Source organism: Microchirus variegatus (assembly GCF_963457635.1).
Source record: "Microchirus variegatus genome assembly, chromosome: 1".
In the NCBI taxonomy this organism is placed as follows: Eukaryota; Metazoa; Chordata; class Actinopteri; order Pleuronectiformes; family Soleidae; genus Microchirus; species Microchirus variegatus.
Genome location: NC_139802.1, coordinates 23,609,154 through 23,634,364, shown reverse-complemented (window position 1 = coordinate 23,634,364; position 25,211 = coordinate 23,609,154).

The window sequence follows — 25,211 nt, the reverse complement described above, 5'->3', positions numbered from 1 at the left end:
ATCCATTTGCCCTGGTGTACTTTGACAGTGAGCTGACTTTCTTCAAAAAAACAAAAAGTATCTCGGAATGACTTGAAATTTATCATCATAATAGACGGCATTGCCCTGAACAAGGATCCGGTGAAATTTTTGCAAACCTCTTAAGGAATAATTTTAATGAATTTCTGAAAATCAGGAAATGATCCATTTGCCCTGATGCACTTTGACAGTGAGCTGACTTTCTTCTCAAAAACAAAATGTATCTCGGAATGACTTGAAATTTACCATCATAATAGCCGGCATCGCCCTGAACAAGGATCCATCGAAAATATTTGCAAACGTCTTAAAGAATAATTTTAATGGATTTTTGAAATTCAGGAAATGATCCATTTGCCCATATGCATTTTGACAGGGAGCTGACTTTCTTCAAAAAATCTAAAAGTATCTTGAAATAATTATAATGAATGTTTATTAATCTTTGCCCAAAACACAAGAGAAAATATATCAATAATTAGCTTTTTTTTCTCTGCAGCAGTGGGAACTTCTTCTTTTTCAATTAAAAAAAACAAAGCTCAACACACACACATTGAATGTCAGTCAAAACAATGCCTGATGTTTGGGTGGAAGTGCCGTCATTAAAACAGTGGCAGTTATTTTCATTAGCTACCATCTGCTTCATTATATCCTTATTCAAATATCATGGACTCGCTGCACTTAGCCTGTTTAACCATTCAGAGGACGACGAAGAGTGCTTTAAAACACACACACACACACACACACACACACACACACACACACACACACACACACACACACACACACACACACACACATCTCTGTGTCTCGCGGAGAGCTAGCTGCACCGCGCCACTAAACTTGGCCGTCATTTCCTCAAGATTCCGTACAGATTGCAGCGGCTAATTATGATCTAATAAGTGGCAGACTGTCTGTTCCAATATTATTACAGGAAGAGTAGGTTAAATGAATAGGCCATCATCTGCCCCGTGTATCAGTCATGTTGTTTTAATGATCATAATTCCGCCATTAAATCTTAATAACATGTCAAGATCACAAGGGGGACATGTCAATTCCTGTCATCAATGAGAATTAAGTCAAAGGACTGCAGGAGTTGAGCCTGGTTGCTGATTTCGTTAGCCATGTGCACGCACATGCACACACACACACACTTGCAGGCGAACAGACACACAACTGTCTCTGAGCCAATCTGATATTCAAGAAATTAATTTGTAATCCCTGATTGATGTGTTGATGCTGAAACAGGAAGGGAGCTGAGGTAAATGTTTTCTAGCTTTGGTATTCCTGAGAAGCTAATAAATGCTGCTCGCTCTGGTTTAGTTATGATGAGGTTGTTTTTATTTTATTTTCACCGTTAATGCAGATTAAAAAATATATATATAAATAAATGTAGCTGGCAAAGACGTTCTTACGAGGTCCACTTATCAGTTCATAGAATCAGCTGTCTTATTTTACTGTTTACAAAAGGCTCCGTTACGTTACGTAGGTTTGAGGAGTGACACGTGGAAAGTGGGATAGATGTTTGGAGACCTGGGCAGTTTTAGACGGACGGAGGTAGGGTTGATGATACGGTCAATGAAAAAAGGACCAATGAAGCGGGCGGCCAGTTTGCAGATGGGCAGATGTCAGGGACTTGTGGGCATATTCCACCCACGGGAGGAAGGAGCTCAACTCTGTGGGGTGACGGGCGGCAACAAACCTTAGGGCACTCTTCAGGCTTTGATTAGCCCTCTCCGACTGGCCGTTAGATTGAGGGTGGTATCCAGAATACAGGCTGGCGGATGCCCCCAGTGCGGAGCAGAAAGCCTTCCAAACCTGGGAAGAGAACTAGAGGCCATGTCGGAGGGAAACCCGTGGAGCCTGAAGACATGGTTCACCATCAGCTCGCTGGTCTCAGTCGAAGATGGCAGTTTTGGGAGAAGAATGAAGTGTACTGCCTTGGAGAACCGGTCGATGACGGTGAGGACAGCGGTGTTGCTGTGTGAGGTAAGTAAGCCAGTGATGAAGTCCATGGCGATGTGGGATCAGGGACGACGGGGAATGGCCAGTGAGTTGAGGAGGCCCACAGGAGGGCGGTTGGTGGATTTCCCTCGGGCACAGATGGAGCAGGCTGAGGCGAAGGTGGTGATGCATTGTGACATGGAGGGCCACCAGAAACGCTGTCTGAGGAATTGCAGTGTCCGGGCAGCTCCAGGGTTGCAAGTGAGCTTGGAGGAATATGCCCACTGCAAAACCTCAGACCAAGCGGCGTCTGGGATGAACAGGCAATTCGGAGGGCCACCTCCGGGATCAGGCTTAGTCTCTTGGGCACTACGGACCCTCTCCTCCACTGGCCAGTAGGCTGCTCCAACGATGTAGGTTGGAGGGATGATGGGACCAGGTTCTGTGTCTGGTGGATCTGGGGAGAACTGCCGGGAGAGAGCTTCGGGCTTCACATTCCTGAAGCCTGGGCGGAAGGTGAGGGAAAAATTGGCAAAGCCCAAGAAGGAGTTGCTTTCGACTGGACCGATTGGGCCAGTCTCTGACAGCGCTGATCTTGGCGGGATCGGGAGAGAGCTTGCCTTGCTCCACAATAAATCCAAGAAAGGGGGCAGACTGTGCATGGAAGAAACACTTCTCAGCCTTGACAAACAGTTTATTCTCCAGGAGGTGCTGCAGCACCAGGCGGGCATGCTGGACATGTTCCTCCTCCGTCTCTGAGAATATCAGGTCGTCGAGGTAGACGAAGAGGAACCTGTCCAGCATGTCGCGCAGGATGTTGTTGACCAGGTGTTGAAAAACTGCAGGGGCGTCAGTTAGTCCAAACGGCATGACCAGGTACTCGAAGTGTCCGATTCGGGTGTTGAAGGCCGTTTTCCACTCGTCCCCCTCACGAATCCGGACAAGATGGTAGGCGTTTCAGAGGTTGATTTTGGAAAATACCTTGGCTTTGCTGAGAGGGGTGAAGGCAGCGTCAAGCAGGGGAAGAGCGTACTGGTTCCTGACTGTGATCTCATTCAGCCCTCTGTAGTCGATGCACGGGCGGAGGGATCCATCTTTCTTCTGGACAAAGAAGAACCTGGCACCAACTGGAGAGGAAGAGGGACGAATGAGACTAGCAGCCAGGGATTGGTTTGAGTAATCCTCCATGCTCTTTCGTTCTGTGCGGGAGAGATTATAGAGTCTCTTGGATGGGAGAATGGCTCCAGGAAGTAAGTCAATGCCACAATCTTAGAGGCGAAGAGGTGGTAGAGAGAGAGCTCGGTCCTTTGAGAACACCTCTGCAAGGTTGTGATATTTGTGAGGGACCTCTGCGAAGTTGGGAGGTTCAGCTACAGTCTCTGGTGGGGAGAGTGGACCGGAACAAGCAGAGTGAGGGCAATGGGAGTGGCAGTGAGTGCTCCAGCTGGTGAGCTGTCCGTTGGTCCAGTCAAACTGGGGATTGTGGCGTGCCAACTACGGCAACCCCAGTACGACCGGAGCCGAGGAGGAGGGGATGAGGAACAGCTGGAGTGTTTCTCGGTGGTTACTAGACAAGTTTAGGGTGATAGGCTCTGTTCGGTGACTCACTTCGGCCAGGGTTCTGCCTTCTAGGTCCGAGATGATCTTCGGTTTGGGAAAAAAGGACGGGTGGGGATTCCTGCCTGGACGGCGAATCGCTGGTCGATGAAGGATTCATCTGCGCTAGAGTCTATGAGGATGGAGAGGGAGATGGACTGTTGCGCCCAGAGAATCTGTCCAGCCAGCGTGATTCTCTTTGGCGAAGAGCAGGAAAGGGCTCTGCTCATCAGCACTCCTGCATTTGCTGATGAGCTTAGTCTTTTGGGCGAACGTGACATGAGGCTAGAAGATGACCAGGGACTCCGTAGTAGACACACGCCCCAGACTTTAGTCGGCGTTGTCTCGCCGACGGAGTGAGGCTAACCCGGCCCAGCTGCATGGGTTCGGAGCTAGTGTGAGGTGTAATGGTTGGCGGAACTGTGGGTTAAAGACAGGTGGTTGGAAGTCTGGATGCGATGGGTGGCGAAAGTGTGGAACGTCTCTTCTCGCACTTTCTCTCGCGGAGCCTGTTATCCAGGCGGATAGCGAGGTGTATAAGTGACTCGAGAGAAGTTTCGTCACGAGTAGCCAGTTTGCCTTTAATTTCTTTGTTTAAATTTCGGAAGAAAATAGCTCTCAATGCGGGGTCGTTCCAACCACTCTCGACTGCACGGATACGGAACTCAATAGAAAAGTCAGCCACAGAAGAGTTAGCTTGCTTAAGATTAATCAATCTGGTTGCGGCGTCATTACTTTGAGCTCAGTGATCAAATACTCTTCTTAGATCGTTGGAAAAAGCATTAAAGATAACAGCAGATGAAGAGGTTCGAGTTAGAACTGCTGTAGCCCATTGCGCGGCTCTACCGATGAGTAGATTGAGCAGGAAAGCTATCTTAGCATTGTCGGTGGGATAGGTAATTGGCTGAAGGGATAGGTAATTGGCTGAAGATTAAACACTCCCACTAGGGAGCACTGGAATACAAAACTAGAACACTTTCCTATTTCACCTGAATATCTTTCGGGAATGGGAACGTATGGCTCACGCAAAACAAGAGAAACACTGGGAGTGGATGTAGTCGCTAGGCTAGGCATAGTGTTAGCAGACGGCTGACTGGCTGAGGACAATGAAACAAATGAGGTTAGGTTAGCGTATAGACGGAAACGACAGTGGAGTCGAGCGACAGCAAACCCAGTGGAAAGGCGGAAGTCTCGGGAGCAGGAGATGCGGTGACCTGGAGATAAGCAAGGTAAGTACCAATGCGTAGGAATCGAGCGATTGTAGGAGGACAGACTTGCGACTATACCAGTGGATGGTTAACAACGATCTGACGCTGGTGAGCAGGCGGCTCCGGCTTAAGAAGCTGGGGTGGAGCTGATCACCAGTGTCCTCACAGAATGTAGGTCAACCACGCCTCCTGCAGAGAGAGAGGGAGAGAGAAACATGGAGCAGGCATGAAACAAAACAATAATAATAATGATGGAAGTTTGTGTCGTGAGAATGGGATCGTGTCAGGCTCAGCTTTTGAAAACTGCACCATGTTAAGACAGCAACATTTTAAGAATATGTTTGACCCTTTATCGCATGGTCAAGACAGACGTTTCTGACAGCAAACACACACAATACAACGACACTAAGACAGCAACAGCTTTGTTGAGTTGTGCTATTTGTGTCAAAACCATCAAAAAAAACAAGTCTCAGAAGACGAGGACAATATGGTTTGTCCACGTTGAAGAAAGGTTTGGATGTAAAGGAACTTCTTCAAGAGTTGAAAGCTTACATCAACTATGCTAACAATCAACCTAGCTTCCACACTATATTAAGTGTTGGGTCTCTTTAAGAAAAATAAATAGAAAAAATAATATCTATACATTTCACAAAATGTCCAAATAGTGGAGTATTTGTTTCCATGTGGAATGATAAATAGTTCACAATATAAACATATTTATGATGCAAAATTAATCTGTAAACGAAATCTAAATATGTTTAATTGTTTATTTGTTTAACCTAACCCATGATCCGTTTGCCCTGATGCACTTTGATAGTGAGGTGACTTTATTAAAAAAAGTATCTTGAAATGGTTTGAAATTAGGGATGGGACTTTTTTGTCGACAAATCAATCGACAATCGACACGTGCGCACCTCGACAAAAAAATTACGAGTAAAAAAAGTCGAAGTGTCACAAACACGTAAAAGTTCACACAAGGAGGTTAAAGAAGCTGTGCACGAAAAGGTGATCCTGCTGTCTATGGAGTTAGATTTGTGTCTTTATTATTCAATCAAAAAAAATGTTTTCAATCAAAAAAACATTCACTTCAATCAAAAAAAACCTTTTTAATCAAATAAAAAAATTGTTTGGATGCAAAAATATATTTGAGTCTCAAAAAAATGCATTTGAACACTGTTTTTCTTTGATTGAAAATGTTTTCTTTGATCGAAGAGAAGGTTTTTTTGGTTTGGAGCAAGTTTTTGATTGAAGTAATGCTGTTTTGCGTTTGGGCCATATTATGGGTAGGACAGTTGTGTCTTAGTTATTCAATCGCAAAAAAAGTTGCTTCAATCAAAAAAAATATTTTCAATCAAAGAAAAAAAATTAAGTGTGGTTGTTTTTTTATTGAAAAGGTTTTTTTTTCGATTTGAAGTGAAAAAAGTTTTGAAGTCGTTTTTTTTTTTTTGAAGTGAAAAAAGTTTTAAAGTCTTTTTTTTGATTGAATCATTTTGACACAAACGTTCCACAGTGGGCGGGTGCTTCCCCATTGGTCAGACATGTTTGAGTGACAAGTGTCTACACCAATGATGTCTTTCTGACAAGCAAGTCATGGTCGTCAGCAAGTCAGGTCGCAGTGCAGTGGCAAAACAGTATTAAAATGATTTGTGTCGTGTTATTATCCCACTCTGTTTGATATTTCGATTAAACATAATGTTTGGTGTTAGATATCTCACGCCGTCATAGCGCACGAACGGCTAGCTGATAACGTTAGCCCATGGCTCTGCACACTGAATGAATTGTTTATTTTACTTAAGTACAGAGGCTTGCTATGTGCTAGTGCTATGTTATGTTATAATAAGTAACGTAATTAGTGGTCAAACAACAGTCCACAGGCCAACAGTTGGTGTAGACACTTGTCACTCAAACATGTCTGACCAATGGGGGAGCACCCGCCCACTGCGGAACGTTTGTGTCAAAATGATTCAATCAAAAAAAAAAACGACTTCAAAACTTTTTTCACTTCAATCAAACAAAACATTTTCAATCAAAGAAAAAAAGTGTTTAAATTAAATTTTGAGTCTCAAATATTTTTTGCAATCAAACATTTTTTTCTTTGATTGAAAATGATTTTTTTGATTGAAGTGATTTTTTTTAATTGAAAATATTTTTTTTTTGTTTGAAGCAACTTCTTCTTTGATTGAGTTATAAAGACACAAATTTCCTACCCATAATATGGCCCAAACGCAAAACAGCATTACTTCAATCAAAAATTAGCTTCTAACCAAAAAAACCTTCTCTTCGATCAAAGAAAACATTTTCAATCAAAGAAAAACAGTGTTCAAATGCATTTTTTTGAGTCTCAAATATATTTTTGCATTCAAAAATTTTTTTCTTTGGTTGAAAAGGTTTTTTATGATTGAAGTGAATGGTTTTTTTGATTGAAAACATTTTTTTGATTGAAGCAAACTTTTTTTTGATTGAATAATAAAGACACAAATTTAACTCCATAGCTGTCCAGCCTCTCTGCGCTCTGACATGATGGCGCGCGGCTGCGCGCGTCACCGGCTCGTTCTCTCAGTTGCTGTGTGCGCGTCCAAGCGTGTGTGTGTGTGCGTGCTGTGCGAACGAGGTTGCGCTTAAGTTTAGGACAGGGGTGGGGGACATAACACAAGTGCTACACAAATGAAGACGGCATCTCACCCAGTCAGGATCACTGTACTTCACTCTGGTGGACACCTTTTTTTCCTTTTTTTTGCCCCTCATTTTTATTATCACTGTTCTGATGGTCAATAATGGACATTACAGCCATGTTTTGAGCATAAAATGAAGTAGTACAGTGTAGAATAGTTTACACCCCCGCATTGCTGCTGTTGATGCTGCTGTAAAAAAAAAAAAAAGAAGTCGACAAAAGATTTGACACGTGGACCTCGACAATCGACTCTAAAAATGTGTGAAATTCCCAACCCTACTTGAAATGTTCTATAATAATAGTCAGCATCATCCTGAACAAGGATCCGTTGAAAATATTTGAAAACCTCTTAAAGAATAATTTAAATGAATTTTTGAATTTGACGAAATTATCTATTTGCCCTGATGCACTTTGAAAGTGAGCTGACTTTATTCAAAACAACAAAAAGTATCTTGAAATGAATTGAAATTATTATTATTATTATTATTATAATAGTCAGCAACACCCTCTCATCTGTCACGCATTTTTTCCTTTCACCACAACCTGTCTAGGCAGATGGCTGCCTTGTGTTTGCTCACAGAGTGAACTCTTGGGTTTCTCTTCTCTCTATAGTACTATGAAGGTTTCTGTCTGACTATATGTACAGAGCCTTGAGATTTTTATCTTCACTTTTTATTATGTTGTGATTACGGCAGGTTACATTTCAAAAGGCCTCCAAAGACCATGTGTACGGACACTCTGGACGGACTTCTACACTCGTTCTCTGAGGTACAAACTTCTAACAAGGTTGTGTGTTTGTGAGCTGGAGACAGTCGGCGCACACAGCTCCTAGCTAAGAATAGCTGCAGGAGAGGGGAGGAAGGCAGCGAAGTGAGGAAAAGTGAGGCAACGCCAGAGCGGGGGGTTGGGAGAAAACAAAGACGAAGTGGGCGACTCGTGAGGGGAGTGAGAATAAAACAAAGGCTCTGTCAGAGACAGAGTCAAACCAAGTCAACATCACGAGCGCGACACTGGAACGATCAATCTCAATCAATCAAGAGTCTGAAAAAGCCATGCTGCATGTTTATGTGTGGACATGTGTGCAGTGACGGATGCACCGTGTCCCCGAGGTCACTGCTCTGGTCAGAGGGAACTGAAATACATGTTTGTGTGTGAATGAGTCCATTGAATGATGAGGATGCTGCAGAGTTAATAGCAGAAGCATTGTGTGAGGCCGTTGTCGGACAATAACACAATTAATAGCGCGCACACACAACAACAGCGTTTGTGTTCTGTGCCGAACAACGGGAGCTTGCGCAGGAAGTTCACCGCTTCATTGTCTGAGGCGTCAGTGTCTGCATCAGCTCTGTGAATCAGGTCCACGTCGGAGGAATGAACTCTTCACAGTTTACGTGTTGTGTCAGTGTTCAGTACCAGCGTGTGTGTGTGTTTCATGGGTAGACGGTGTGAAGGTTAGCGTAGCAGCAAGAGAGAATAGGGACAGGAATCACACGAAATAACCACGAAATAACCAATACCAATAATATCACGATACATGCTGGGAAAGTTAACGGTGTCAACATTTACGCATTGGTGCGTTTCGAAGACATCTGACCTTAAAAAGCCACGTGTCACATCATGTTTACATGACTCCACGAGTCTCTAAAGTAGGGTTGGGAATTTCACACATTTTTAGAGTCGATTGTCGAGGTCCACGTGTCTTTCTTCTTTTTTTTTTTTTTTTTACAGCAGCAGTAACAGCAGCAATGCGGGGGTGTAAACTATTCTACAGTGTACTACTTCATTTTATGCTCAAAAACATGGCTGTAATGTCCATTATTGACCATCAGAACAGCCATAATAAAAATGAGGGGCAAAAAAAAAGAAAAAAAGTGGACTCTCCGCTGGAATGCGTGTGTCAACACTCGCAGACAGCTCAGGTTTTTGAACCTGCGCTCGTTAGGTGTCCAGCAGAGTGAAGTACAGTGATCCTGACTGGGTGAGATGCCGTCTTCATTTAGCGCTCGTGTTATGTCCCCCACCCCCCTCCTAAACTTAAGCTCAACCTCGTTCGCACAGCACGCACACACACACACACACGCATGGACGTGCACAGCCACTGAGAGAACGAGCCGGTGACACGCGCATGTGAGAGCGCAGAGAGCCTGGACAGCAGGATCACCTTTTCGTGCACAGCTTCTTTAACCTCCGTGGTCGTGATCTTTACGTGTTTGTGACACTTCGACTTTTTTTACTCGTAATTTTTTTGTCGAGGTGCGCACGTGTCGATTGTCGATCGATTTGTCGACAAAAAAGTTTGTTGCGCTGCTCTTTTCCTTTAATAAACAGACGGCTCCAGTTCGACTCTAGGTGCGCTAACGGCACTAAACCAGCTAACGGAGCTGACTGGTAAACGGTGCCGCGGCGCTTAAACATGATGTCACGCGTGTGTTTTTCCGGTCAGTCGTCATGGAAACACGTCATGCACTAATGTGTATTAACGTTGACGCCGTTAAGCATTAATCACGATACAATGATTCTGTGATAATCAATATATTGCGAGACAATCGTATCAGCGATACATTACGATATCCGTCTGGTTGAGCGTGGATGGAGCAGCTCTTAACGTAGCTTTCTCCACCATTTTATTGGTTATCATCTTGTACGAGGAATATTTGACCCAAACCTGTCATAGAATGTATATAAATATGGACGTAGTCTTCTGGGTTCTCCATGAAGGCAACTAGGAAGTGAAAATATGTCACTTGGGGGCGACACCAGTGGTTGCATGAAGAAGATGAAGGACTTAAAGTAGCTTTGAATGGAAGTCAATGGGAAAATGAGATTCTCAGGATTTGATGGTCTTGAACTCTAGAAAAATATCATTACCGTTAAATATGTTCTGATTTAGAAAATCTGGAGGCTTCCATATGGAATTAGATTTGTGTGAATATTTTCAAACACTTTTTGAGAAGCAAATATAGAAATATTGTATTTTATTAGAACAAGGTCCAGACGCATAGCGACTCCAAGCTTGTGATGACTTTCCGGTCCATTGAGCTGTCGCGCTAAAACTCAGTAGCCAATCAGCAGGCAGCTTCCTAAGGTCCGCCCACAAACAAAAAACCACAGCGTGTATTTTCAAACAATAAAATACAATATATTTGAAAGATTAAGATTAATATTTTCTGGTTTCTTTGCTCTACATCAACAAAGAAATTATCACATTTTTATTATCATCATGGTTTGTGGACACAAACAAGACATTTGGGTTTGAGGAACATATTCTCTTACATTTTATCGACCAAACAAGTACAAACAAACGAGGTCCACGACAATAATTGCCTCACTCGACTTAAAACTGTTGCGCGTCACATATTAAATTATATCCAAATCATCTGGAATTGACTTCACACAATGCTGATTGAGTCTATCAGCTCCACACGACACTCACTCCCTCTCTGTCTGTGTTTCTCATTAAAGCAGATTATTATACTGAATATAAAGACGGATAAATAACTTTTGCACCAATGTCATCACCGCCAGTGTTGGAGAAGACGGAAACAGTTAAAATCTGTCCATCAGAAGGCTCGCTGATGAAGTGGACACCTAAAATAGCGCCGGCGCTAAGCTAACACTGTTGTTTCACATGCTCTGATGCCACTTGATCAATAGTAATTATCCACCTGTGGACCTGACGAGCCTCCCGTGGGGGATGTGAGTGCACACACCGCTCACAGCCGCAGTCCCAGGTAACGCTGTAGGACAGACCTTTTAATTGCTTTGTTGGCTGCGCAGTAATTGAGGACTAGAGCTCGGCTGCCACGAGGAGTGTGACTTCACTTGGCCTCCGTCTAATTAATCCCGTCACACGAGCCTCCTGCCTTTAATTTTCACTTTGCGCACAGCACCACAAGGTGCGAATACAACTGGAAATATAGGTTGGTAACTGTATACGGCGTGCTGAGCCAGTTGCACTGCACACACACACACACACACACACACACACACACACACACACACAGACGCAGCCATATGGACAGACATGGATGTGTTTTTATTGTTTTTTGTGTGGAGCAGGAACATATTGCCGCAATGTTCGCTGCGTCTTTTTTGTCCCACACTGCTGTGATTTAATCTCGCCACTCTCTCAACAGATACATGGGGAAACTCTATCAATATGGTTTCATTAGCATACTGATTAATCAGACGCTTAATTAGACAAATCTCCTATAGGCTGATTATGCTTCCCGGGCTTCTTGGTGTGAAGACGTATAGAGTTCATTAGTCAATTTCATTATCATTATTATTATTATTATTATCAGACGAGGGAAAGGTACGTTTATTTTTCTCTGTGTGTAGACGGAACAAACACAAAGCCAAGAAAAATACCAGGATAAAACATTATATTTGAACCACACGTATAAATAAAGAGACAGTTCAGGGTTTGTAAAAAATGTAGTTGCACTGACGGTGGTTTAAGCTTAAAGCTCAAAACATCATATTCACTCTATAATATCCTAATCCTAAAACACTTTTCTGACTGGAAACGTAAATTTTCTGTCCCTTGTTTTAAACCGCTCACTCTCCCACACCAAACCCCATAGAGAAAATCATCTATTTAAAATCACAGCACACAGGAGTTGTTGATCCACTTCTGCCTCCGTCACTCAGTTCAAATGTGTTATTATGTTACTTCAGTGCTTGAAATCCTTAGTTCGGGTTTACTTCAGTGACACAAAGTGACCACATGAGGCAGCAGTAGACAGCAGCTCCTGTGTCCCTGTGAGCTAAAATCACTGATTTTCTCTGTGGGGTTTGGTGTGGAAGAGTCAGTATTTTTACAAACGTCAGAAAATGCATTTTTAATTATTTTGTAGTCAAAAACGGGACACAGATTTGGTTGGTTTTCAAAGGTCCAGTGCGCAAGAATTAGAGACATCTAGTGGTGAGAGTGCAGATTGCAACTCCTCAGCTCAACTCCTCCCTTTCCAAAGAACTTCAAGAAACTACGGTGGCCTTCACGTACCACAAAGAACGTCACTTCAGGTTTCTGTATAGAAGTACATACAAAAGGTTTAGGCTATGATTGACAGTATTTTTATTTTTAAAGCAATTACACACATACTTTGTAGTTTAGTTAGTTTAATTTCGACTAATAAATCATGGAATTTCATGTTTGTTTGTTTTTTATTGATTCACGCAGAATTAAATAATAATTAAATAGTGAGAGATCGGTTATTATGTCACTTTATACAAAGCGGAATTCACTATTTTAAAATCACTGGAATTTTAAGACGCGAAAACGGCACAGATCTTAAAACTGTTGATGCTGAAAGAGGAGAGAAGAAGAGAAAGAGAGAGTGAGGAAGGGAGGGCTTTTTATTTATTTATTTATTTATGGCCTTTAAAACAGATGGTTCCTTATGTGCTGAGCGGAAGTGTCTGTTAACTCAGTTGGCTCACTCTCTCGGTGGCTGCCGGCCAATGACAACAACGGGATTGGGGAGTGTGAGCAACAGTGCAGTTTGTTTTTTTCTTCTTCTTCAGATGCTCGGCGAACAGAAGGAGCAGCAGCAGCAGCAGCAGCAGAAGATACTGTTACTCGGCCGCTCCACAGCCTGGTAAAACACCTCCCCCTCCCCTCCTCCCCCAGCAGCCATTGCACCTCACGGCGGTGGCAGCGCCCGCTCCGACTCTCTGCTGCAAATGAAATGTGTTTTACACAAGCGACAGAGGCCAAGAGCACAGGGAGCGGCTCATGTTGTAACACCGATCGTTTACGCTTCGTTTACAGCTTATAGACTGCGATAAAAAAAAAGAAGGCTTAAATGTAGTGCTGTGCAATAGGTTAACACATGACAACTTTCCATGATGACTGACTGAAAAAAGACGTGAATGAAGTCATGTTTACGTGACGCGCCACCGGAGTCCAGGATCCGTTTACCAGTTAGCTCCGTTAGCTGCATTAGCTCCTTTTAGCGCCGGTTAGCGCGCCTACAGTTGAACTGCAGGAAAAGAGCAGCGCTACAAATAACCAGCGTACCTGTGTGTGCCTCTGTATTTAAAGTTTACCGTTACTTTAGAGACTCATTTTAACAATCGGGAGTCACTTAAACATGACGTCCCACACGCGTCATTTTCCGGTCAGTCGTCATGGAAACGCGTCATGTGCTAACATGCGTTAACACCATTGACACATTAACTTTATATACTCGAGTGTCCATTTACATGACGAGTGACGTCGCCCTACAGGTTGACCACGTTGTTCCAGTTGAACAATTCATAAATACATCTCGATAAAACAAGAGCGGCAGCCATTTTGGTGCCAAGTTGGATATCTGAATAATTCTGACATGGACTGGACAACAACTGGACCTCGTCAGCGGTGCAGCTGCCCGAGTTCCTCTTTAACAGACACAGCTTGTGTTTAACGTAGATATTTGACAGATTATGTCATCTTGTCGTTGTTTTCTCAGTTTTTAAAAACATTGTTGTCCTGACAGAGTCTTCACTCCCTCCTGAATCTCTACTCTGTTCCCTGTTATCTAATCTGTTCTCTACTCTGTTCTCTAATCTGTTCCTTGTTCTCTAATATGTACCCTAATCTGTTACCTGTTCTGTTCTCTACTCTGTTCTCCATTATCTACTCTGTTCCCTGTTCCCTACTCTGTTCCCTGTTCTCTAATCAGTTCTCTACTCTGTTCCCTGTTCTTTAATCTGTTCTCTACACTGTTCCCTGTTCTTTAATCTGTTCTCTACACTGTTCCCTGTTCTTTAATCTGTTCTCTACACTGCTCCCTGTTCTCTACACTGTTCCCTGTTCTTTAATCTGTTCTCTACACTGTTCCCTGTTATCTAATCTGTTCTCTACTCTGTTTCCTGTTCTCTGCTCTGTTCCCCTTTCTGTTCTCTTCTGGGCTTGTTCTATAACTATATTAAACATGTTTTCTTACAATAATCACAGTAATGTTGTCAACATCCCTCATTTCAGTCTGAATAATTGTCCTGAGCAGAATTTTTATTGAAATCTGCTCTGACCTCCTTCTCACTTGCTCTTCTACTGTAATGATGATTTGATCTGTGATTTTGACTGAATCCACACCACCATCATCATCATCATCACCATCATCGCTAATCATCACAGTCACTGCCGCTCACACAGGTGAAAACAGGTGAAAACAGGAGAGCATTTAAACAGAAACCACCTGCATTCGCTTTAATTGGCGAACGCTCAGCGACTTCCTGTGAGGTGTATATTGTAACAGGTGCATTATTTAGTAGATTTGACAAAGGCTGCCACGGATTCATAGGGAAAGAATTAACACGCGCCTGTAGAGGAAACCAAAAGAATCCTGGAAAATGATTCATCATCGCAGCCCATTTCCAGTCGTCCTCTTAAGCCTATTTAAAGGGCATTAGGTATTATGAATGTGAGGTGGTCTAAATTTACCCCGCCTCGCATCTGTCTTCATCTCACTAAATTAGCGCACTTTGTCTTCACTTGCTATTTAAATCATTGCATAAAACACGACTTCTCTTTCCCAGCAGGTATTTTTCAACGCGCCGTGTTTACGGCAAACCCCCGACGCCAGTGTTTGCTCAACGGCTGAAAGTCGCTCTGCGAGTGACTTTGAAGAAAATGAATTATTAATGATCGGCGCTAAAGAGGAGTCATTCAGGGGAATTAAGGAGGATAAGTCGCAGTCCGTGTCGTGCCTGTTAGGGGCTCTGCCTCTCCGAGCTGCTGCGGCTACATTAGCGCAAGCTAATGTGCGCTGGGAGGGAGGTGGGGGGGTTTGGGCCCTTTCTTGCAGCTAAAGGTTTTCGGGGCTGACAGATGGTTAGCCTCCTCGCTGCTGTGGCTGATCCACCGCGTTAAAAAAAGATGAAACTACATTGTGGACTTTCAGGGCACCAGAGCTTCACCAATATTGATGTTTTTACACCAAAGAATTGCTAAAAAGTCAAAATAAAACAAAACATCAGCACTACCTTTGACAAAATCACTTCTAAAATGAAGTGTCATGGCAGGAAAAAGACTTGAATGTAGGGATGTGAATCTTTAGGTGGCTCACAATTCGATTTGATTCTGATTCTTAGGGCCACGATTCGATTCAAAATCGATTCTCGATTCAACAGATTCGATTCATACGATTCTCGGTTCAAATGATTCTCATTTCAAAAATTGATACAATGCATAGTGTGTTAAGGCATATTATTATTATTTTTTTCAAAATACATTTTATGTTATAATTGCAGTTTTTTTGATTGAAATATTCTTTATTCCTTCTTTTTTATATATTATTTATCAAGACATATTTTAAAATAAAAAAAACTGACAACAAAAATGTTCTTGGAAACACTAAAACTGAGCATCATGGGAAATAAAATACTTTTATACATGAAATACAGATTTACCCTATAAGTTTATTTAATTTGCAGGTTTATTTATTGTTTTCTTTGAATACAAATGAAATTAGAAGACTGAAAAATCACATATGAACGTATGAAGTCAGTACAGTACAAAAATAAAAACAGACACAGAACATAAGGGAAGTGAAACTTTTAGTTTTCTGCAAACTGTGTTTGCTTTTGCTGCCGAAAATCGCACAAAAAAAGAGGCAGAAATCACAAAAACAAAACTATAAAACTATAGTGTGAACTGTCACTTGATTAACACGAAACGACAGCCTTCCATACGTGAACGTGGAGCTGTGGAGCTGCAGAGCGGCGCGTTAGCAGGTCGTTTGCACCAAGTGTCGGGTGTGAGTCTTTGTGTCAGTGAGGCTTTTGTTAAAACCTTGTTTCACTAATGAACGGAGGAGGAGTTTCAAAGCCCAGGTTCACATCAAGAGTCCACATCCTCCTCCTACAGATAATGTAGGTTTGACACGGGTTCTTCTCATGACCGTAAATCCTAGACTGTTTGTGATGTCTTGAAAATTCCAAAACGATGGAATGGCGATCTGTCCAGGGTGTGACTCCGCCTTTCGCCCTATGTCATATGAGATTGGTGACCCTTGTGTGGAGGATAAAGCAGTAGAAGATGATTGGCTGGATACCGGACAATCACAGACGGCTTATCGGTACTCTAATCTCTAAACCAGGGGTGTCAAACATGCGGCCTGTGGGCCGAACTGGGTCGGTACAATCGAGTATTTACATAAAATCAAACGGTACCCGGAATCGGTACTTGAACGCATCTTTGTAACATTATCCGAGTGGAAGAGTAGGCGAGTTCCTAAGCTGACTTGAACGCAGCACTGCTCGCACAGAGCGTGATGACATAGTTTGATAACGTCCGTCATTCATTTTCTGCGACGTTAGAGCGTCATGACGTCAATGTGCTGCGTTGCCGGCAGTTAGCTCCAGTGTGGCTAACAACATCGCTAAGCAGTTTCAGTTCGTCTGACGTTCTCTGTGCGTTGCTGTTATTTTAACGGCATTGTTGTTATATCATTTCTTATAAATGCCATACATGTTGTGAGGTTTTTGTTATATGTATACATTTGATTCACTTTTGGTTATAAATGCCACACATGTTATGTATGTGAGGTTTTTGTTATATGTGCAGATTTGATGCCATTTGTAGGCTAAAAGATGTCATGTTTCAGGGACAAATGTAAATGTTTTGTTAATTGTTATACACTGTGCTCAGGTATAACTGAAATAAATGTTGAACTGAGTGATAGTGTTGTTGAAATTGCACATAGTTTTCTTAAATTTTTTAAGGCTGTTCATAATATATTTTGTAAAAGAATAATTCATTTAATACACAGAATTTTATAATTCTTCTTCTTTGCAGTAATTAATACAAAGAAAAAAGTGGACAAAAATTCCAGGGATTTTGCGAATTGTGACGTCCCAATGAGTGCGGAAGTCAACATCGCGTGTTTGGTCTCCTGTACTTAGACTGAGGAGGACCATAAAAACATGAGTGAATCATCTTTTTTCACACTTTGGCGACTGGTAGGACATCCAGAGTCTCAAATATAAGGATTTAAATGATTAAAAAGTTGATTTTGCATAATATGTCCCCTTTAAAAGACCTTTTCCGTGCAACTCATACATCAGAATAAGTAGAACATCCCAGCTCACGTAGTTACCCTATCATGTTTGGACACAGCGAGGATGTTATTATGAGGAGGTTTGAAACTAAAGACTTGATAAATCCACCTTTTTAAAAACAAACATTATCATCATTTCCTCAACCGACCACAGATCAGGGCCATGTGAGGGCACTTAGCCCTGTCTGACTTTCCCGGTGATCGGATTAGCTCATACCCACAGTCTCATCTGAAAAACTACTCCCGAGCCGCAGCAGCAGCAGCAGCAACTACCGGAGGAACATCTCAATATCCAATTTCACAGCTTTGTGAACCTGGATCATGGAGGCTATTTATTACTGTCACAGGACGGTGAAGGTGTGTTTCACCTGCTCTGCAGCTGCACAAAACATCAACAAGACTGTGGAAAAAAATTGGAATGAGAGAGGAACCAGTGGCGTTGCCTAAAACGTCCTTTTAACAAGCACAATAACAAAAAGAAAATATGACACTGGTGAGTCAATCATTCCTCTTCTTCTAATCAATAATTGTACACATGAAGACGTCTGTGAAACAGAAAATATTTTTAACCCTTAAGAAAAACTTACTCATTCGTTCCTAGCGGCAGAAAATGTCACCTTCCCAAAAACTGCTCTGTCGTGACGACGACAACATGAATTTTGAAACGTGAAATTAAATTCAAATTCAAATTAACTTTATTTATATAGCACCTTTCATACATATACAAATGTAGCACAAAGTGCTTTACGTAAACATACAAAATATGACTATTTCAAACGGAATGTTTTTCTAAATAAAATACATTATTTACTATACGGTTTCCGGTACATGAAATGAAAATAGGATATTGAAGTATCACTAGGCCAAAACAACAACCACAACAACAAATGAAAGATATCATTTCATTAACTAAACTAGTCTATACTGAATACAGCCAAATAAACATCTTGAAATAAACAATTACCTGGGCATTACCTAAGCTAACGTTATGTCGTGCTGTTCAAAACGTGTATCTGAAACGTAACAGGTTTTCTCTATCAACAGAAAATTAAGTTTTACAGTTAAAAATTAATCTACAACAAAATAATCTCTCTCTCGACTGTATAACCAAAGACTAAAGTAATCTCTCTTTAACAAGTGTCAATGTTACAAAAATAAAATAAAAAATAAGAATCTCTCTGAAATAATGACAGAAATAGTGCGTATCCTGTATTAACCAATCAATAACACATTTATCCCTGTAAGGCAAGGCAAGTTTATTTGTATAGCACCATTCTTACACAAGGCAATTCATAGTGCTTTACAGGCAGGAAATACATTTGAAATTAAAACACAATCAATTAAAAAAATCAAGTAAAGAAATTAAAACCATTTAAAACATCAAACAATTTAAAATCAAGCAGAAATGAGTGTAATATATAATCATTTGAAATTTAAGCACAATACATTCAAAAATCAATTATGAAATTAAAACAATTTAAAACATTAAACAATTTAAGATCAACAATTTAAAACATTTAACAACTTAAAATCATGCACAAAAAAAATGCAATTTAAAATCATTATTTTAAAATTATTAAAATCATTAAAAAGGAAAGTTAAAGTGGTTAAAATTGGTAATATTAGAAAGCTGCAGTAAACAATAATGTTTTTAACCCTGATTTAAACAAGCTGACAGTTTGTGCACACCTCAGGTGTTCAGGGAGCTTGTTCCACAGGTGAGGACCATAGAAGCTAAATGCAGCTTCGCCCTGCTTGGTTCTGACCCTGGGGACGCTTAGTAAACCTGTCCCTGATGACCTGAGGGGTCTGGACGCTTCATAATCAATGAGCAGCTCTGACATGTATTTAGGCCCAAGACCATTCAGCGACTTGTAGACTAGTAGCAGGATTTTAAACTCGATCCTTTGACTCACAGGGAGCCAGTGCAATGATTTAAGGACAGGTGTGATATGGTCCATTTTCTTACTGTTGGTCAGGACTCTGGCAGCAGCATTCTGGATGAGCTGCAGCTGCTTGATTGATTTTTTACTAAGACCTGTGAAGACACCATTACAATAATCTAATCTACTAAGAATAAATGCATGAACAAGTTTTTCCATGTCTTGTTGAGACAGAAATCCTTTGATTCGTGCAATGTTTTTGAGATGATAATAGGCTGATTTAGTGATGGTCTTTATGTGGCTGTTAAAGTTCAGGTCTGAGTCCATAACTAAACCAAGATTTCTGGCTTTGTCAGTGGTTTTTAGTGTCATTGAGTCAAGTTGGTCACTGACCTCAAGCCTCGCATTTTTGGGACCAAAAACAATAACTTCTGTCTTTTCTGCATTGAGCTGGAGAAAATTCTGGCCCATCCACTGATTGACTTGTTGGATACACTCACTCAGCAACTGTAATGGACCGTAATCATGTGGTGACACTGTAATATAGAGTTGTGTGTCATCAGCATATGAATGGTATGAGATGTTATGATATTCCATGATCTGGGCCAGTGGGAGCATGTAGATGTTGAACAAGAGTGGCCCAAGAATGGAGCCTTGAGGGACCCCACATGTCATCTTTGTTCGCTCAGATTCACAATTTCCCAGTGAGACAAAGAAGTCACGATCTTCTAAGTAAGATTTGAGCCAATTTAGCGCCGACTGTAGCCTAATCCATCTATATATGATAGGGCTGTCAATGGATATTCTATATTAGTATAGGTTTCAAAAACAGATATATATTCGGCGGTCAAAATTAATATTTTAATGTGGAAAAACATCCACGCATCCGCGGCGCTGTTGTCTGCTTTGCAAGTAGGCGCACACTGCATACGTTTCATTAATGTTAATATATTTGTTTCAATCACTGAATGAAGCCTGTCATATTTGGGACATGAGTCCGGACCTTACATTGCTTGCACAAAACTCTCGATCAATACTTGTTTGTTGTTCATTTGGCACAGGGTGGGAGGGAGAGAGAGAGGAAGAGCATCAGAGATGCTTGTCAGCGATTGAGCAATTGCGAGCGAGTGAGGTCTGCGGTCTTGGCCATTAGTTCATTTACTTATTTTTGTGTAGGTAATATGTTGTGAACAAACCTGTATCAAATATAACCTCACTTAGGCACCTTTCTTTCACCCTTTTCTTCTCCCTCCCGGTTGGACTGTTGTCTCAACTCTCTTCGTCTTTCGCGCACCGCAGCGAGAGACAGGCAGGTGGTGACTCCGGTGTTGGTTTTTCAAAAATAAGGGTAGGCTATTTGCAGCGTAGTGTCACATTTCACCATGGTTTGTGCCAAAATCACATTTCATAGAATAATTTCCATTAATATAAACATAAAACAACATAAAAACAAGGTTAAAAAAATTCAAAACATAAACAAACTTTGCGGTGCGGAAAATTTTTTTTTGAATGCAAATATTTTTGTTGTACTATTTTTGTTGGTGAGTTCAGTTTGTTATATGAACATTATTCCTGGTCCTCTGTGACATATTAGGAGGATTTTATGGCCAGTTGCTTTAGATTTATTATATAATGCACCTTTAATAATTTGTTCCTAGCGGCAGAAAATGTCACCTTCCTGAAGACAGCTGTAAAAATATGATATATTAATATTTTTTCCACTTGAGTCAATCTTTTAAAGCTACTTCAGCCTGAAGTAAATATATCACATTTTAATAATATATATTTTTTTATTTTAAACCTTTAAACTAAAAATAAAGGTGACATTTAATTGTTTATTTGCATAAATTGAACATACTACCCATAAGTAAATGGGTACAGTAACTGTAACATAAAAAGTGTTTGGTTTTTATAGCATTATAAGCAGAGGCTTATTACACAAATGGAAAATAAGGCCATGTGTCCTTTCTGGTCTGTGAGGGCCACCGTAGAAACTGGGGAAAGTATAAATAACACGAAAGAAGAGACCGCAGAAACTTGAGCAAAAGTTAATGAAAGTAAACTCATCAAAACAAAATCTTATAAGAGGACTGACGTCACTATCCTGCACCGCTCCGTATTGCGAACTCATTTGAATTATGAAACACTTTTTGCAGCGAACATGAAAAGGAAAAAGCATTTCTCTGTTTGCTTTGTCTTTTAATTAAGGCACAGAATAAGCAGTCTATTAGTTGAAAATTAAAATGTAGTTTGGAATTTGATTATTAATTTTATTTATGAGTCAAAAATGCAGCTGCATTTTGAAAATGAAAAAGCATTTCTGTTAATGCATTTTCATTTTCAAATTTGACATTTCAAATTTAATTTTGTTACCTTTTTGCTGGAGGATGCTTTGAAAAGTAGATCTTAAATGTCATTTTCTTTATCATTTTAATTAAGGCACAGAATGAGCAGTCTTGAATTTGAAAATGAAAATGCATTTTGAAATATTGATTATTCATTTTGTTTATGAGTCACAAAATGCAGCTCCATTTTGAAATTGAAAAAGCATTTCTGTTAATGCATTTTAATTTGAATAATGGCACAATTTTGCTTCCATAGGAAATATCCAGACAAATTTGAAGCGTCAGTGTTAAAATGATACAAAAATACCATAATAACCCTGCTGCTGTGTTCTTCATTCAGCACATTCTTTCTTCTGTAATTGACATAAAAACAAAAAAGGGAAAGTTTGGACTCCTTTTAAATTTTTTTTAAAGCAAACCAGCAGAAGTTGAGTAAGAGATTTCACAGTGATCATAGACAGACAGACAGACAGAAGCTCCCTCCTTAAAAGCATTTATAAGTCTGTGTTCAAGCAGCACCGGCGGCTGTAATAGGTGCATCCATTATAAGAGGTTTTATAATTTCCCTGTTTCTTCCTCTTCGGGCCCCATTGTTGTTCCTCTGAATTACTCCTGAATGATTTATGCTCAGTGGTGCGGCCACTGATAGACCCTGGCAACACAGATAGAAACACACTCAGGGCTTTTTGGTGAGTAAACATGGCCGTATTAAAAGCCAACTTGTTTCAAACAGCCAAAGAGAGGGGTGGTCGTCAAACACGGCGGTGTCACAGCCAATCACACGGGGACGAGGTGTGTGTGTGTGTGGTGGGGGGAGCTCCACAGGCAACACAAGCCATTTAACCTGAGCAAACACAGCGTGTCACGAAGGCCGAGGACAACTTAAGAGCCTGAGCAAACAGCGGAGAAGCCATCGAGCCATCGGGCACGAATCAAGGCGGCCTGGGCTGAGGACGAGTCACTCTGGTAATGGCTTTGTGATGACTCAAGATGGAGCGGCCATCTGTTTGTTACAGTGTGTGTGTGTGTGGGGGGGGGAGAACGACTCGCAGTTCAGATACACAGAGCGGAGGAGGAGGTGGAGGACTTGGCCGGTGAAACAGGATGTAAAGCATATGTCCATAAATGGTAAATATGTTGATGGCTGAGGCCCGGGTTCCCTGAACTGAGGCCAGATAACAGGATTTGCATGGTGATTTTCAGCCTCAATGACAACGCAGCAAAAAAAAAAAGTAAATCCTACTCATGACCTTAAAAATCCTCTCTCACACACACACACTCACACACACACACACTCACACACACACACACACACACACACACACACACACACACACACACACACACACACACACACACACACACACACACACACACACACACACACACACACACACACACACACCTATTCCTTTCAGGACTCAGCATTGACTTCCATTCATCTGGACAGCCTTAACAAAGGCTTATCACTAAACCAGTTCATGTCTAACCCTAACCTTGACCTAACCGCAGCCCTGGACTGAACTATATCCTTTAGAAATGAGGTTCTGCCTCATTAGGACCAGGTTTGGGACCTGAAGAGGTAACAAATACAAGAGCACACTTATATTTTTGAATAAAATTCATAGTTCGGACACTAACAGTCCCCAACCCTAACCCTGAAACCAAGGGCCAATTCCAATTCCTATCTTAACCCTCAATCTTAACCCTCAAGCTCAACCCTTATCTTAACTGGCCCTCAAAACCAAGTGTTGAGGGTTATTTTGTCACTTAGAAATGGGACACCCCTTAAATGCAGATACGTCTTCAGACTGTAGGGGGCAGAATAACGCGAAAGCTGCGTCCAGTCTGTCAACAACAAAAAAGAAGAAGAAGAACACATTTACGTCACAATTATTTATTACGATCCGTTTGTCAGTCAAGTTATTAGGTTGTCAGTTAGTTATAAGATGATACTCATACAAATACCACAACCACGGACATATTCAGCTGACAGTTACCACACACCACGGCTTATTGAAGGGTTAATGATAGCGAACGATCGCGTGTGCGCACCGGCCGGCTATTGACAAAAGATCATGAAATAGAAATAAATGTTACGCAACAATGACGTCAGTTATCCATAATATGGGCCTAAACTAAGATAATACAATGGTTTTCATAATTTTTATATCTCTATTAACAAAGAAAATACTTAATTTGTATCGCGCTCGCTTCGCTGCTTTCGACGCCATCTTTGTCATGTGAAAACATGCAATGCATTCTGGGTAGTCCTTGCTCCCAAGGGTGGTCTCGGAAAATCTCAATATTGAGGGCGATACAGCCCTTAAACTTGCCCCTCAACTTAATTTTTCTGAGAATCGGGAAAGCACTTGCACGAGAGGGAGTGCGCATCTTTGAGATTGAGGGTTAAGATTAAGGGTTAAGCAAGGAATTGGAATTCACCCCAAGTCTTAACCCTCAAAATGTCCTTTGAGAACACTGCACTGATGTCCCTTCATTTGGAAAGCTTAAACAAAGTCTTATCCCTAATCTTAACCAGAACCAGTTCATGACCAAGCCTAAACTTAACCTAACCACAGTTCGAATCTCAGTCCCCATGATTTAAAGAAATCATACTGTTTGTCACAGCGCCTAACCCTTAACCCAACCCTAACCCTAAAACCAAGTCTCAATCCCCAAAAAGCTCCTTAAAGTTGTTAAGCCTCACCCTAACCACAATTCAAGTCTTAGTCCAAAACTCAAGAAGCTTAACCCTAAGACTCAGAAAGGTTCTGCCTCAGTAGACCAGGTCTCCAGGACTATTGCTGTCAACCACCACAAATAAGTGCCTAACCCTTATTAACCCAACTCTAAACTAAACTCAAGTCTAAACCTAACCCTAAAACCAAGGCTCAACCATGAAAAAACCCATTAAAGTTATAAAGACAAGACAAAATGTCCTTTGCGTCCTTTTTAGGACGCTGCATTGACGTTCATTCATCACTGACCTGACTAACAATTAAAATCTGTGCCCTAAACTTAGCTTGATCCTTTAGAAATCATGTTCCTGCCTCCTTAGACCAGGTTTTGGTCTCCATGACGACTACAAGGTCAGTGTCTATGACAGAAAAGGTAACAAACACTCGTACACACTCGTACGAGTGCAGTGCTGACCACATATTAAAAGCACAGACACATTTGCATGTCATTTCACTGATGTGAGTTTGAATAAACCGCAGCCATTTTGTGTGAGGTCAGTAAACCGTGAAGATCATCTGAACAGCAAACGTCAAAACCACAGGCGGCAACAACACCAGGTTCTATCCTGAGGTCTGTTTCACAAAGCAGGTTCAACAAACTCTCAGTCTGACCCTGAACTCTGAGTTGATCTACTCTGAGATATAAAACTCTGAGTTTTCGGTTTCAGAACAGCTGATTTGAGTTAGTTTGTTCAACTCTAAGTATAAAAAGACAACATCAATGGAGCCCCGTTTCGATGAGTCACCATGGCAACGGGGAAG